General features: G+C 44.8%; 1 protein-coding gene and 1 long non-coding RNA gene across 15 annotated transcripts in view; one reads left to right on the top strand and one right to left on the bottom strand.

Moving 5' to 3' along the window:
• The window catches only part of ROBO2 (roundabout guidance receptor 2), a 1,589,073-nt gene that overhangs the window by 528,207 nt on the left and 1,043,726 nt on the right, over positions 1–17,140 (bottom strand). The gene's annotated exons all lie outside the window — the stretch shown is intronic.
• On the top strand, positions 155–1,324 carry LOC134987224 (uncharacterized). Its single transcript, XR_010192928.1, has 2 exons — positions 155–373; positions 772–1,324. It is a non-coding gene; the product is annotated as an uncharacterized LOC134987224 (long non-coding RNA).

Here is a 17,140-nt window from a genome sequence, read left to right on the forward strand (position 1 = left end):
AGCTGCAGCAGGAATGGTATACTGCAGCAAAAGCATTTATGTTTGGATGGACAAGGGGGCGGGGCTTTGGACGGACATGAGGGCGGAGCCTCGGAGCTATTTTCGAGGCTCCACCCCCATGCCCGTCCGAAGCCCCGCCCCCTCGGCCATCAAAACATAAATGCTTTTGCTGCAACATACCACTCCTGCTGCAGCTTATATAATAACATGCCTCATGAAAGAGGGGAAGGGTCTTGACAGGAGGCTGCTGTCTCGGAGTTATTTCCAAGGCTCCGCCCCCGTGCCCGTCCGAAGCCCCGCCTCCTTGCAACACGAAGAGTTCAAGAAGACACAGGCTAACCAGTTTAGGGTGAGGGTGAATGAGCAGCCGGAGGTGAGTGAGCTGCTGTATGTGCTGATAGGAAATTGTTTTTTTCCTGTCAGCACTGCTACTACCTGCACTGCAGGGAGGTCTGTGGGCCTATTTTCAATGGGGGGCTTGGAGCTGCAGCTCCATCCGCCCCATTGTTAATCCGGCCATGCATGTATCTAGTGGAGACTCTAGATATCTCTAGATATCATTTTATAGACGGTGGCAGTTAAATTAAGCTTTCATTTGATTGGTTGCTATGGTCAACGTCTCAACTTGAAAGGTTTCTCCCCCTGTGTATTAAAAATGAAAGTTCTTTAAAATATTTTTTTGTGTAACTGTACATGTGAGCTTATTTGATAACAATGATACTTGATGTGATGCGATGCTCCAATAAAAAAAACTCTCTCTGCTTTCCTCAGCGAGCGGATATGTGAAGATCCTCTGCCAGGGACTGCTGAAAACTCACCCCTGCTTGTGCTAGAACAGACGCTTTCCCCCCCATCAACAACCCGGGAGAATGCAAATATTATTAGGGGATGGGGCAGACATGGCCCTAACTAGGACTGTGCCCAAAGCCATTGGATGCACCAGGCCCCCCCAATGCTGTATGGGCAGTCCGGGTGTGACATCCCCACCCCATTTGCTTGAGATCATGACATTAAGCGCATAGGGGGCGGGGCTGGCACAGGGCATTCCGGAGCCCTGTTACCGCGCTGGGTACAGATGACAGGGTTCAGTTCTACCAAGCTGCACATTGTTCTGCTATACGGAGGGAGGGTGTAATTCTTGTTTTGTTCAAATAATCCCTTAAAATAATATATGGAATTAAAAAAAAAAGTGCCCAGAATATGTCTCCAATATTAAAAGCCATGGTTGCTTTATATAATCATCTGGTACACACTGTTGTTAGTGATTTCGATGTAAAACACTATTCTGCTCCAAAATAAGTAATAAATAATTTATTATGACAAACTGGCATTGTACACTAACACTATGTTCTATAGCCAGTGCATGTTATGTCATTGTTGTTTGCAGTCCAACTATAGTATCATCTTAAATGCATTACTTACTGGATGAATCTGCTCCATATTACATTATTGAGGTACTGTAGCTAACCATCTTAAGGAAGGTTTGTGAGCGTAAATGTAATTGGATACAACAACAATGTAAAACAATAAAATATAAGAACACCCACATGCAACAGCAATGTCCACAATAAGCATTTTATAGTGTCTACAAAGAACGTCCTTTGCATTGGGATTTAAATGTCTAAATCCATTGTAATGCTCTTTATTTGCACTTAACAGTCTGACTTCCAAATTATACTACTGTCATGCATTTACTGAGCCCATTTTCCAGACAGAGGCAAGTGCTCATTTTAAAACAGTTGGCTAATGACAGTCAGCTTAACACAAAAAGCAGTAAAAATGTAGTTTATGATTGCACTGGCTTCCTATTCTGTACAAGTTATAAGGCGGCACAAGCCTAACCTAATTTCCAATCACATGTTATCTGAAATAGAATTATAAAAAAAGTATTTTTGATAGACAGTAATGTACATATATATGAAATTTATACTGTAAATATAATGTAATTATTCTAAGCAAGTGTATGGTTATGCCTATAATTATTGTTGTGCAATGATATATCTCTATATCAATATTACACTGTGGAGGCCAACGATAGCCATTGTCGGGTCACCAGCAATAGCCTTCACTGACAATCTCCGGAAGGGGAATCCGGTCAGGATTCCAGTGGTGAGATCTAGTCAGGTTTCCCGAACTAGGGTTTGCCAGGGCTGCGGACAGGTAAGGTTAGGTTTAGACTGCAGGGGGAGGGCTAGGGGTAGGCTTCAGGAAAGGGAGGGTTAGGGTTAGGCTACGGGGAGGGGGGTTACATTTAGGCACCCTGGGGAGGGATAGGCTGCGGGGAAAAGAGGGTTAGAGTTAGGCTGTGGGAAAGGGGGGTTAGGTTTAGGCATCACTGGGGAGGGTTAGGCTGTGCGGAAGGGAGGATTGGGGTTAGGCTGTAGGAAGGGGGGGGGTTAGGTTTAGGCATCACTGGGGAGGGTTAGGCTGTGGGGAAGGGAGGTTTGGGGTTAGGCTGTGGGAAGGGGGGGTTAGGTTTAGGCATCACTGGGGAGAGTTAGGCTGCGGGGGAAAGGTTAGGTTTAGGCTGCGAATAGGGAGGGTTTTGGGTTAGAGGAGCATTGGGGGAAGGGAACTATACTTACTTACGAAATGCCGCAATCGTTCTTCTGACCGCCGGCATCCCAACCGCCAGCAATAAATTCCCCCATGCAAGTCTATTAAATCCTCTTACAATGGCCAGCATGGAGGTCCCTTACAGGAGAAATTTTGCTTTATTATTTATATAAAGTATTTAAAAACAATAGTAATAATATTAAAGAGTTTTTTTTCAATTTGTTATATTTTTTTAACTATTCAATTATTTTCCACAAAGGTAGAGCTGGAAGGCCAAGTCAGAGCTACCGCCTCCACTGTGCATGTTCAGAGAGCTCCCTTTACCACCAGTCAGGGCCATAATTAGCAGGGCCCTCGGGGCGGCACCTTAAATGAGACATTCTATAAATATTTTTGGATAAAACCATCCCCTGTAAAATCATGGTGCGTCCTTACCTGCCACCTGCAGCTTACCTTCCTCAACCTGTTACCACTATACATTAAGTAACTGGTCAGAAGAATGAACACTGTGCTATTTAATAGTTTGTGGGGTGAGAGAGATTTGTCTGAAAGTATAAGGTGAATATTTATTATAGCGGCAATAAGAAATGAAAGATCGCCAGAGTGTATTAAGAAACATATGTAGGGAATGGGGTTCAGAAAGGAGCCCGTCACTGTGTGGTGTTATAAGTGATATGGGACCCCAGCGCTGTTCTGCACATGCGCAGTCTGCTGACCACGCATTCGTAAATGGAGAGTCCCATGGAGGGTAAATTAGGCAAGTAAGCAGCTCCCTATGGCGGCTGCTTTTGCGGTAGGAAACGGGATCACAGCAGATATTTACAAAAATCACTGCTGTCCCCTGAGATACATTCAGAGGACTACTGATATTTGCAGGCACCCCCCAAAAACATCTGTTAACCCGCAAATATCAACTGATAAATAGGCCTGGAGATGAGATTAGGTTCTCTATCTTTTTACACCATTACACATATACAGTATGGGGGGGATTCAGACCTGATCGCTGGGCTGCTAAATTTGTTGTTCTGCGTTCAGATAGTCGCCGCCCAAGAGGGAGTGTATATTCACCGTGCAAGTGTGCGATCGCATGTGCACGCCAAGCTGCAAAAAAAACCTCAGTCAGCGGACAGCTGCAAATCCGTCCGCCGCTCACTGGTGAATGGTTTTTCCACTGTGTGCAGTGTGTGCGCAGCTGAGGACTTACTCCTACAGTGCGATGAAAACAGGCTGATCGGGTCCAGAGCTGACGTCACACACCCTCCCTGAAAACGCTTGTGAACGCCTGCGTTTTCCCTGACACTCCCAGAAAACGGTCAGTTACCACCCACAAACGGCCTCTTCTCAATCACCTTGCGAATGGCTGTGCAATTGAAATTTTCGCACCAGCCTGTCGCTGTCTATCGAGGCATGCTGTTGTTTGCTGACTCGCGTGTGCATTGCGAAGCAGACACATGCACAGTCTATCGCTGATCGCCTGCAGTGCGAAAACGCACAGCAGCGATCGGGTCTAAATCCCCCCTAGATTTGATGACAGGCTAAATGATAAGTGATGCACAGCAACATTGGTCCAAGCCCGTCAGACTCCTGCCACTCCCTTTGGCTCAACTATCTCTGCATAAAGGACCCAGGATGCTCATCATATATGTCCAACTGCAGCTTCTTATTAGTCCAACACTGGCCACACGCATACCCTCCATTATTCTGTAAACCAATATATTACACTTGAACAAAGAGCCACCGCTGGACTGTCCAGTAATAGATTGCATCAGAAGATGCCGATCAATAGCCAAGCACATAATCCGGCTTGAAGAGAGGTATCACCTATTGACCGATCGCACCGTGCTGCATTTATTGTTCCTGTAGTTCGGGAGATTTACATATGCATTTCTTCACATTTCCATGCCATGTCATACAAAGGCTTGCAACATGTCTGGAGACCCGAGCGATCGTCAGAACGCTGTAAAATGTCAGGATGTGAGACAGAACAATGTGCCCTTTATTCACATATTATACACATAATATAACCAGCCCTGACAACTGCTGATTATGTCTTTTCTGAAGCTGTGATGCTCTTTTTGTTTGCCAGTTATTCTCTGGTGCATATCCCAATACAGGCACAGTCCCATCACTGCCACCGTCACTCAGCCGCCTGTCAGGGATGGGAGGTAAAAGGTGCTAGTTTTGACATCCCTCGTGTCATCCTTTGGAAAATTGATGCCGCCCTGCCCAGTAAACAATAGCCCGGGAATCCGACAGTCTCACACTAACATCCCTGAGCAATCATCTTTTATTTAGGGCAGAAAATGAACAATTATCCCGCAGCTCTCCAATCAATACTGCATTTTTTGTTCTGTACCATTTACTGTGCTATTGTATTGTGAGTTTGGGATTTCAGCTACAGAAGGTTCCTGTGAGCGTAACCAGCGAATGAATCTGGCATTGGCTCGGCTATAAAACAAGATGTTACTGAGTTCACTGAGTATTTGTTGGTAGACTTTACATGCGTTTTATGTAAAATGAAAGTTATATATTGTGACACTGGTGGTCATTCCGAGTTGTTCACTCGCTAGCTACTTTTAGCAAAAATGCAAACGCAAAGCCGCCGCCCTCTGGGAGTGTATCTTAGCATAGCAGAATTGTTAACGAAAGATTAGCAATTCTGCTATTAAGTATTTCCTTGCAGTTTCTGAGTAGCTCCAGACCTACTCCTAGATTGCGATCACCTCAGTCCGTTTAGTTCCTGGTTTGACGTCACAAACACACCCAGCGTCCGGCCAGCCACTCCCCCGTTTCTCCAGCCACTCCTGCGTTTTCTGCTGGCACGCCTGCGTTTTTTAGCACACTCCCGGAAAACGCTCAGTTACCACCCGGAAACACCCAGTTCATGTCAATCATCTCCGATCAACAGAGCGACTGAAAAGCTTTGTTCGCCCGTGAGTAAAATTGCATAGTTTTGTGTGAAATTGCTTAGCGCGTGCGCCCTGCGGTGCATACGCATGCGCAGAACTGCCGGATTTGAGCCTATTAGCAATTCTGCTAAAAATAGCAGCGAGCGAACAACTCGGAATGACCCCCACTGTGCATACAGTATTAGGAGTTCTGTTTGTAATCATTCAATCTGTGCAACTATTCTCTCAAATAGTAACGAGAGTTACAGTAACTATCACAATTTACTGTCATTTATTATCTTTCCATCAATACATATTTCCCAACATTTTGACATGTAAAATTTAAATAAATTAAACCCTCCCCCTGATTCACTCAAACCCTGCCCCCGATCCTAAACCCCTCCCCAGATCAACCCAAACCGTAATTGGAAAGTTGTTGAGTAATCCTAGAAACAGACAACAATCTGTCTTGGACTTTTTTATTAGGAAAACGTATACATGAGCCACCAGAATATGTATAGGTCTTGAGCGCCAGTTCATTACTGAGACCATTTGTCCGATTGCTTCCTTGTAATTCAGGGACAATGACGGAGAATATTTGCGCTAAGTTCATGCCTGCGCACAGGGAGAGCCGCTGGAGGCGGATGGATCTGAATAGATCCCTCTTTGTACTCTTGGGGGTCTATTTACTAAGCCCTGAACGGAGATAAAGTAGACGGAGATAAAGTACCAGCCAATCGGCTCCTAACTGCCATGTCAGAGGCTGGGTTTGAAAAATGACAGCTAGGAGCTGATTGCCTGCTACTTTATCTCCGTCCACTTTATATCCATCTAAAGGGCCCCATACACTAGAACGATATTGCCCAATTTCATCCGATTTCGGGCATTCGGCCCGATATATCGGATGAAATCGGGCATTTTGGAGGTGTTTCCGATCCGATGCGCGTTCCCGTGAGCATCGGATCGGATCCTCCAGATTGACTGATGTCCGACCCCGCAGGCGTGGCTGGGATCGCACAAGATACATCGTATGCAAAAACACACCATACGATATATCTTGGGCAATCCTGCCACCCGGGAGGCTGCTGGGGTGATTGTCTGCGACATGATGGTCAGACATGCCGCATAAGTGTATGGGGCCCTTTAGGCTTAGTAAATAGACCCCTTGATCTCCTTTCAGCAGGAGGGAGCTGTCTGAAGATGGTATCAGTTCCTGCAAGCAAACTCTGAAAACTTCCCTTAGTGGAGCCATATCTGGCCCTTATTAATGAGTGGACCAGTTACTTTATTATACACGCATTATACAGGCGAAGACTAATGTTTCCGCATGTGTAGTGGGCCCGTAAGTGTTGATGAATATGCCCTTAGGAGAGAAACTTAAGACAGTGTGTCCAAGGAAATCATTTATTCGGGATGTAGTTAATATCCTGGTGGTCAGGAACCCGGCGGGCAGAATACCAACTCCGGGATCCCGACTGCCAAGAATGCCAACAGCTGCCCCACCCATAGGCTGTGAATTCTGACGGCCGGGATCCCGGAGTAGGTATACTGACCTCCGGGATCCCGCCTGCAGGGATTCCATCCCCAACCCATTTATTCATGTACTTGGTTTAAGCCTTAACACATTTACCATGAATTTACCATAGAATTTGCTGAGACTGCAACTATGGGGGTAATTCTGAGTTGATCGCAGCAGCCACTTTGTTAGCAGTTGGGCAAAACCATGTGCACTGCAGGGGGGCAGATATAACATGTGCAGAGAGAGTTAGATTTGGGTGGGTTATTTTGTTTCTGTGCAGGGCAGGGGCGGATTGGGAACAAAAAGCGGCCCTGGAAAAATTTGTACTAATGGCCCCACATGGGCAGCACCAGAGGTGTAAGGTCTAGCCATGGGCCATGGCAGCAGCACCCTCCCCCCAAAACTTTCCAGATAGTGGGCATGTCCAGCATCAAGGGGGAAGTTAAAAAGAAATAAAATTAAATATTATGAGCACATTATATGATACACCGTCAGAATTTAGGAAACTATATCATTCTTTAGAAATATATATTTTCTTGCTTATTACACCAACCGTATCCCAATCACTATTCACTCAATCTTATATGTCAGCCAAGCAGGCAGACAGAGCATACACTAGATCAGTGGTTCTCAAACTCGGTCCTCAGGACCCCACACAGTGCATGTTTTGCAGGTAACCCAGCAGGTGCACAGGTGTATTAATTACTCACTGACACATTTTAAAAGGTCCACAGGTAGAGCTAATTATTTCAATTGTGATTCTGTGAGGAGACCTGCAAAACATGCACTGTGTGGGGTCCTGAGGACCGAGTTTGAGAACCTGTGCACTAGATCACAGGTTCTCAAACTCGGTCCTCAGGACCCCACACAGTGCATGTTTTGTAGGTCTCCTCACAGAATCACAAGTGAAATAATGAGCTCCACCTGTGGACCTTTAAAAATGTGTCAGTGAGTAATTAATACACCTGTGCACCTGCTGGGTGACCTGCAAAACATGCACTGTGTGGGGTCCTGAGGACCGAGTTTGAGAACCTCTGCACTAGATCATCTGCAATCACAGGCTAAGTGGCAAGGCAATTTTCATATATGCAAATTATTTAGCATCTTATTCATTATGTCTATAAAAAGGACCACATGTCCTCAAACAAAACAGGCCCCACGGGTGCGCCGGCCCACCAGGAATCTTCCCTGTAGACCCTATGGCCAATCCGCCTCTGGTGCAGGGTAAATACCGGCTGCTTTATTTTTACACTGCTATTTAGATTTCAGTTTGAATACACCCCACCCAAATCTAACGATCTCTGCAAATGTTATATCTGCCCCCCCCCCCCTGCAGTGCACATGGTTTTTCCCAATTGCTAACAAACTTGCTGCTGCGATCAACTCAGAATTACCCCCTATATGCAGCACATACTCCCTCCGTTTGCTATCCCGTTGCCGTGGGATATAGCACCTTTGGGGCCTGGAGGTGACGGTCCATTCTGTCAGGACATGGATGCTGCACCATGAAGCTCAGTTTAGGCATTCTGTAAAAAAAAAATATATATATATATATATATATATGCACATATTTCCACCCTTTTGTGCAAGGGTACAGTAGATGAGTAGTAAAAGCGTACTAGAGGTACATTACAATATAATCCAGACCTAGGACTGAGGATGGTTCATATGATTCAAATGATATACTGTAGCTGAATAAGGCATTGTAATAAATAAACCTAGCATGTGAATCCTCTATCAGTCATAAGATTATATAAAATAGCAAGCATTCCGTTTATTTAGCCTTGGCACCATCAGTGATGTCTATAAAGTCATGTGTCTCCTTCATGGCCTGTAATTACAGCTATTTTTTTATTATAAAGTCTAATTTTGGAGAAGTATAACTAGAAACACAATGTAGGGTCTCTTGACACAAAGAGGATCACCAATGTGTTTTATTATACCCTTACAATATATAGATACAGTAGCAAGCTTCATTCAGAACTGACTGCATCGTTGTCTTCTTGTGCTTTCTGTGTCTGAATGGTTATTTTTATACACAATATATACAATGGATAATATAATGTACACAGTATATAACACCATATACATGACACATAGCACAATATGTACAACACATGACAAAATATACACAATACATAACATAATATACACAGTACATAACACAGTATACACAATATGCACAATGCATAAACCAATAAACATAGTATATAACACCATATACATGACACATAGGACAATTTGCACAATACATAACACAATATGCACAATACGTAACATAATATAATATACACACTATATAACACCATACATAATATACACACACTATACAACACACCGCATACTTGACACATACAATAATCTGCACAATACATAGCACAATATACACAATGCATAACACCGTATACACAATATGTAACATATTATGCATAACACAAAATACACAACACATAACATAATAAACACACTATATAACTCCATAAAGAAGACAAATAGAACAATCTGCACAATACATAACACAATACATACAATGAATAGCACAGTATACAGTACATAAAACATAATATTATGCACAATACATAACACAATATCCATGGTATATAACACCATGTACATGACACATAGAACAAAATATAACACAGTATATGCAGTACATAACGTAATATGCACAATACATAACACAATATGTCAAAATATGAATGTATGCAGCTATTTTGCCATTGAAAACAGGAGTTGGGTATGATATGTCAACAGGCTGTTCAGCATGTCATCATGTTTAAAATAACGAGAAATGACATGTCAACATACACAACATAATGTTGACATTTTGAAAATGTCGACAGTCAGAAAGTCAACTGTACTATTTTAGATTAAAACGAACCCTACCTGTCGCCTAATCCTAACTGCACGTGTCGACAGTACCAATGTCAATATGTTGGACATGTCGATATGTAACCGTCAATAGTTTGAATGTCGACAATTATTTGTTGACATTTTAAACAAGCCAACATCCTGAATGTCAACATTCACAGACACATTGACATTCTGCCGTCGACATTTTGATTGTTGACACGCTGACTAGAACCTGGAAACTGTGGGTTCTGTTATCAGTTTCCTTTGCATGAGTTTGCATCAGTTTCATAACAGATATAAAACATATGTATTTAATGTCAGTGGGTATAATGCCTTACAGAGGTATTGCGTAAGAATAGTTTCTATTTAAATATATCTATAGGCACAAAACTGGGGTAATTTCACTGTAAATGCCTATTTTGTGGCATACATGAACATACTGTGATTTGTATTTTTAATTATTTCTGAAACTTGCTTCAGACATACATCATAATATTATATTGCATTTCATTAGTCCTCAGAGAGGTGGATATTTGAAATTTCTACTACTCCTTACACCTGTTTCATTCACAGAGGGCCTAATTTTCAATAATTAGTTCCAAGGAGCAGAACTGTGCTATTTTTAACTGTAATGAGCTGATGATTCTCAAGACAATTACTTTTTTCCTGCTGTATACGCTGCTGATCAACATGGCTTCCTTCCAGCCTCCTTCTCACATTGTAAAACAAAAAACTGCAAACTGTTTTCATTTTATTTTTTTTTAAATGTTTTTACTGCTGCCCATTGTTTTATGTTTAGAAGGAAAAAAAACTATATTCAGTATATTCGCTATTCAAGAATGGTTCTCCAATGTGGCTAAGCTATAGCAAAATGCTTGCACTTATAATAAGAATTTACTTACCGATAATTCTATTTCTCGTAGTCCGTAGTGGATGCTGGGGACTCCGTCAGGACCATGGGGAATAGCGGCTCCGCAGGAGACAGGGCACAAAAGTAAAAGCTTTAGGATCAGGTGGTGTGCACTGGCTCCTCCCCCCATGACCCTCCTCCAAGCCTCAGTTAGGATACTGTGCCCGGACGAGCGTACACAATAAGGAAGGATTTTGAATCCCGGGTAAGACTCATACCAGCCACACCAATCACACTGTACAACCTGTGATCTGAACCCAGTTAACAGCATGATAACAGCGGAGCCTCTGAAAAGATGGCTCACAACAATAATAACCCGATTCTTGTAACAATAACTATGTACAAGTATTGCAGACAATCCGCACTTGGGATGGGCGCCCAGCATCCACTACGGACTACGAGAAATAGAATTATCGGTAAGTAAATTCTTATTTTCTCTGACGTCCTAAGTGGATGCTGGGGACTCCGTCAGGACCATGGGGATTATACCAAAGCTCCCAAACGGGCGGGAGAGTGCGGATGACTCTGCAGCACCGAGTGAGAGAACTCCAGGTCCTCCTCAGCCAGGGTGTGCCCCTGACCAAGTAGCAGCTTGGCAAAGTTGTAAAGCCGAGACCCCTCGGGCAGCCGCCCAAGATGAGCCCCCTTCCTTGTGGAATGGGCATTTACATATTTTGACTGTGGCAGGCCTGCCACAGAATGTGCAAGCTGAATTGTACTACACATCCAACTAGCAATCGTCTGCTTAGAAGCAAGAGCACCCAGTTTGTTGGGTGCATACAGGATAACAGCAAGTCAGTTTTCCTGACTCCAGCCGTCCTGGAAACCTATATTTTCAGGGCCCTGACAACATCTAGCAACTTGGAGTCCTCCAAGTCTCTAGTAGCCGCAGGTACCACAATAAGCTGTTTCAGGTGAAACGCTGACACCACCTTAGGGAGAAACTGGGGACGAGTCCGCAGCTCTGCCCTGTCCGAATGGACAATCAGATATGGGCTTTTGTGAGACAAAGCCGCCAATTCTGACACTCGCCTGGCCGAGGCCAGGGCCAACATCATGGTCACTTTCCATGTGAGATATTTCAAATCCACAGATTTGAGCGGTTTAAACCAATGTGATTTGAGGAATCCCAGAACTACGTTGAGATCCCACAGTGCCACTGGAGGCACAAAAGGGGGTTGTATATGCAGTACTCCCTTGACAAACTTCTGGACTTCAGGAACTGAAGCCAATTCTTTCTGGAAGAAAATCGACAGGGCCGAAATTTGAACCTTAATGGACCCCAATTTGAGGCCCATAGACACTCCTGTTTGCAGGAAATGCAGGAATCGACCGAGTTGAAATTTCTTCGTGGGGCCTTCCTGGCCTCACACCACGCAACATATTTTCGCCACATGTGGTGATAATGTTGTGCGGTCACCTCCTTCCTGGCTTTGACCAGGGTAGGAATGACCTCTTCCGGAATGCCTTTTTCCCTTAGGATCCGGCGTTCAACCGCCATGCCGTCAAACGCAGCCGCGGTAAGTCTTGGAACAGACATGGTACTTGCTGAAGCAAGTCCCTTCTTAGCGGCAGAGGCCATGAGTCCTCTGTCAGCATCTCTTAAAGTTCCGGGTACCAAGTCCTTCTTGGCCAATCCGGAGCCACGAGTATAGTTCTTACTCCTCTACGTCTTATAATTCTCAGTACCTTAGGTATGAGAAGCAGAGGAGGGAACACATACACTGACTGGTACACCCACGGTGTTACCAGAACGTCCACAGCTATTGCCTGAGGGTCTCTTGACCTGGCGCAATACCTGTCCAGTTTTTTGTTCAGGCGGGACGCCATCATGTCCACCTTTGGTCTTTCCCAACGGTTCACAATCATGTGGAAGACTTCCCGATGAAGTCCCCACTCTCCCGGGTGGAGGTCGTGCTGAGGAAGTCTGCTTCCCAGTTGTCCACTCCCGGAATGAACACTGCTGACAGTGCTATCACATGATTTTCCGCCCAGCGAAGAATCCTTGCAGTTTCTGCCATTGTCCTCCTGCTTCTTGTGCCGCCCTGTCTGTTTACGTGGGCGACTGCCGTGATGTTGTCCCACTGGATCAATACCGGCTGACCTTGAAGCAGAGGTCTTGCTAAGCTTAGAGCATTGTAAATTGCTCTTAGCTCCAGTATATTTATGTGGAGAGAAGTCTCCAGACTTGATCACACTCCCTGGAAATTTTTTCCTTGTGTGACTGCTCCCCAGCCTTTCAGGCTGGCATCCGTGGTCACCAGGACCCAGTCCTGAATGCCGAATCTGTGGCCCTTTAGTAGATGAGCACTCTGCAGCCACCACAGAAGAGACACCCTTGTCCTTGGAGACAGGGTTATCCGCTGATGCATCTGAAGATGCGATCCGGACCATTTTTCCAGCAGATCCCACTGAAAAGTTCTTGCGTGAAATCTGCCGAATGGAATCGCTTCGTAAGAAGCCACCATTTTTCCCAGGACCCTTGTGCAATGATGCACTGACACTTTTCCTGGTTTTAGGAGGTTCCTGACTAGCTCGGATAACTCCCTGGCTTTCTCCTCCGGGAGAAACACCTTTTTCTGGACTGTGTCCAGAATCATCCCTAGGAACAGCAGACGTGTCGTCGGAGACAGCTGCGATTTTGGAATATTTAGAATCCACCCGTGCTGTCGTAGAACTACTTGAGATAGTGCTACTCCGACCTCCAACTGTTCTCTGGACCTTGCCCTTATCAGGAGATCGTCCAAGTAAGGGATAATTAAGACGCCTTTTCTTTGAAGAAGAATCATCATTTCGGCCATTACCTTGGTAAAGACCCGGGGTGCCGTGGACAATCCAAACGGCAGCGTCTGAAACTGATAGTGACAGTTTTGTACCACGAACCTGAGGTACCCTTGGTGAGAAGGGCAAATTGGGACATGGAGGTAAGCATCCTTGATGTCCAGGGACACCATATAGTCCCCTTCTTCCTGGTTCGCTATCACTGCTCTGAGTGACTCCATCTTGATTTGAACCTTTGTATGTAAGTGTTCAAATATTTCAGATTTAGAATAGGTCTCACCGAGCCGTCTGGCTTCAGTACCACAATATAGTGTGGAATAAATGAGCGCCTGAAATTTTTCGGGTTTTGTGTTTTGGTTTTGGGTTCGGTTCCGCGGCCGTGTTTTGGGTTCGAACGCGTTTTGGCAAAACCTCACCGAATTTTTTTTGTCGGATTCGGGTGTGTTTTGGATTCGGGTGTTTTTTTCAAAAAACACTAAAAAACAGCTTAAATCATAGAATTTGGTGGTCATTTTGATCCCAAAGTATTATTAACCTCAAAAACCATAATTTACACTCATTTTCAGTCTATTCTGAATACCTCACACCTCACAATATTATTTTTAGTCCTAAAATTTGCACCGAGGTCGCTGTGTGAGTAAGATAAGCGACCCTAGTGGCCGACACAAACACCGGGCCCATCTAGGAGTGGCACTGCAGTGTCACGCAGGATGTCCCTTCCAAAAAACCCTCCCCAAACAGCACATGACGCAAAGAAAAAAAGAGGCGCAATGAGGTAGCTGTGTGAGTAAGATTAGCGACCCTAGTGGCCGACACAAACACCGGGCCCATCTAGGAGTGGCACTGCAGTGTCACGCAGGATGGCCCTTCCAAAAAACCCTCCCCAAACAGCACATGACGCAAAGAAAAAAAGAGGCGCAATGAGGTAGCTGTGTGAGTAAGATTAGCGACCCTAGTGGCCGACACAAACACCGGGCCCATCTAGGAGTGGCACTGCAGTGTCACGCAGGATGGCCCTTCCAAAAAACCCTCCCCAAACAGCACATGACGCAAAGAAAAAAAGAGGCGCAATGAGGTAGCTGTGTGAGTAAGATTAGCGACCCTAGTGGCCGACACAAACACCGGGCCCATCTAGGAGTGGCACTGCAGTGTCACGCAGGATGGCCCTTCCAAAAAACCCTCCCCAAACAGCACATGACGCAAAGAAAAAAAGAGGCGCAATGAGGTAGCTGTGTGAGTAAGATTAGCGACCCTAGTGGCCGACACAAACACCGGGCCCATCTAGGAGTGGCACTGCAGTGTCACGCAGGATGTCCCTTCCAAAAAACCCTCCCCAAACAGCACATGACGCAAAGAAAAAATGAGGCTTTTTACTGATATTTGGTGTTTTGGATTTGACATGCTCTGTACTATGACATTGGGCATCGGCCTTGGCAGACGACGTTGCTGGCATTTCATCGTCTCGGCCATGACTAGTGGCAGCAGCTTCAGCACGAGGTGGAAGTGGATCTTGATCTTTCCCTAATTTTGGAACCTCAACATTTTTGTTCTCCATATTTTAATAGGCACAACTAAAAGGCACCTCAGGTAAACAATGGAGAAGGATGGATTGGATACTAGTATACAATTATGGACGGGCTGCCGAGTGCCGACACAGAGGTAGCCACAGCCGTGAACTACCGCACTGTACTGTGTCTGCTGCTAATATATAGACTGGTTGATAAAGAGATAGTATACTCGTAACTAGTATGTATGTATAAAGAAAGAAAAAAAAACCACGGTTAGGTGGTATATACAATTATGGACGGGCTGCCGAGTGCCGACACAGAGGTAGCCACAGCCGTGAACTACCGCACTGTACTGTGTCTGCTGCTAATATATAGACTGGTTGATAAAGAGATAGTATACTCGTAACTAGTATGTATGTATAAAGAAAGAAAAAAAAACCACGGTTAGGTGGTATATACAATTATGGACGGGCTGCCGAGTGCCGACACAGAGGTAGCCACAGCCGTGAACTACCGCACTGTACTGTGTCTGCTGCTAATATATAGACTGGTTGATAAAGAGATAGTATACTCGTAACTAGTATGTATGTATAAAGAAAGAAAAAAAAAACCACGGTTAGGTGGTATATACAATTATGGACGGGCTGCCGAGTGCCGACACAGAGGTAGCCACAGCCGTGAACTACCGCACTGTACTGTGTCTGCTGCTAATATATAGACTGGTTGATAAAGAAATAGTATACTCGTAACTAGTATGTATGTATAAAGAAAGAAAAAAAAACCACGGTTAGGTGGTATATACAATTATGGACGGGCTGCCGAGTGCCGACACAGAGGTAGCCACAGCCGTGAACTACCGCACTGTACTGTGTCTGCTGCTAATATATAGACTGGTTGATAAAGAGATAGTATACTCGTAACTAGTATGTATGTATAAAGAAAGAAAAAAAAACCACGGTTAGGTGGTATATACAATTATGGACGGGCTGCCGAGTGCCGACACAGAGGTAGCCACAGCCGTGAACTACCGCACTGTACTGTGTCTGCTGCTAATATAGACTGGTTGATAAAGAGATAGTATACTACTAATATTATATATACTGGTGGTCAGGTCACTGGTCACTAGTCACACTGGCAGTGGCACTCCTGCAGCAAAAGTGTGCACTGTTTAATTTTAATATAATATTATGTACTCCTGGCTCCTGCTATAACCTATAACTGGCACTGCAGTAGTGCTCCCCAGTCTCCCCCACAATTATAAGCTGTGTGAGCTGAGCAGTCAGACAGATATATAATATATATAGATGATGCAGCACACTGGCCTGAGCCTGAGCAGTGCACACAGATATGGTATGTGACTGACTGAGTCACTGTGTGTATCGCTTTTTTCAGGCAGAGAACGGATATATTAAATAAACTGCACTGTGTGTCTGGTGGTCACTCACTATATAATATATTATGTACTCCTGGCTCCTGCTATAACCTATAACTGGCACTGCAGTAGTGCTCCCCAGTCTCCCCCACAATTATAAGCTGTGTGAGCTGAGCAGTCAGACAGATATATATATAATATTATATATAGATAATAGATGATGCAGCACACTGGCCTGAGCCTGAGCAGTGCACACAGATATGGTATGTGACTGAGTCACTGTGTGCTGTGTATCGCTTTTTTCAGGCAGAGAACGGATTATAAAGTAAACTGCACTGTCCTCACTAGTAAACTCTCTCCACTCAGTCTCTACACTTCTACAGTAACAGTACTCCTCCTAGTCAGCTCCAGTAAATCTCTCTCAGTCTCTTATAATCTAAATGGAGAGGACGCCAGCCACGTCCTCTCCCTATCAATCTCAATGCACGTGTGAAAATGGCGGCGACGCGCGGCTCCTTATATAGAATCCGAGTCTCGCGATAGAATCCGAGCCTCGCGAGAATCCGACAGCGTCATGATGACGTTCGGGCGCGCTCGGGTTAACCGAGCAAGGCGGGAAGATCCGAGTCGCTCGGACCCGTGAAAAAAAACATGAAGTTCTGGCGGGTTCGGATTCAGAGAAACCGAACCCGCTCATCTCTAGGAATAATACCCCTTTCCTTGTTGTAGGAGGGGTACTTTGATTATCACCTG

This window comes from Pseudophryne corroboree, chromosome 2 (genome assembly GCF_028390025.1).
Source record: "Pseudophryne corroboree isolate aPseCor3 chromosome 2, aPseCor3.hap2, whole genome shotgun sequence".
Classification (NCBI taxonomy): Eukaryota; Metazoa; Chordata; class Amphibia; order Anura; family Myobatrachidae; genus Pseudophryne; species Pseudophryne corroboree.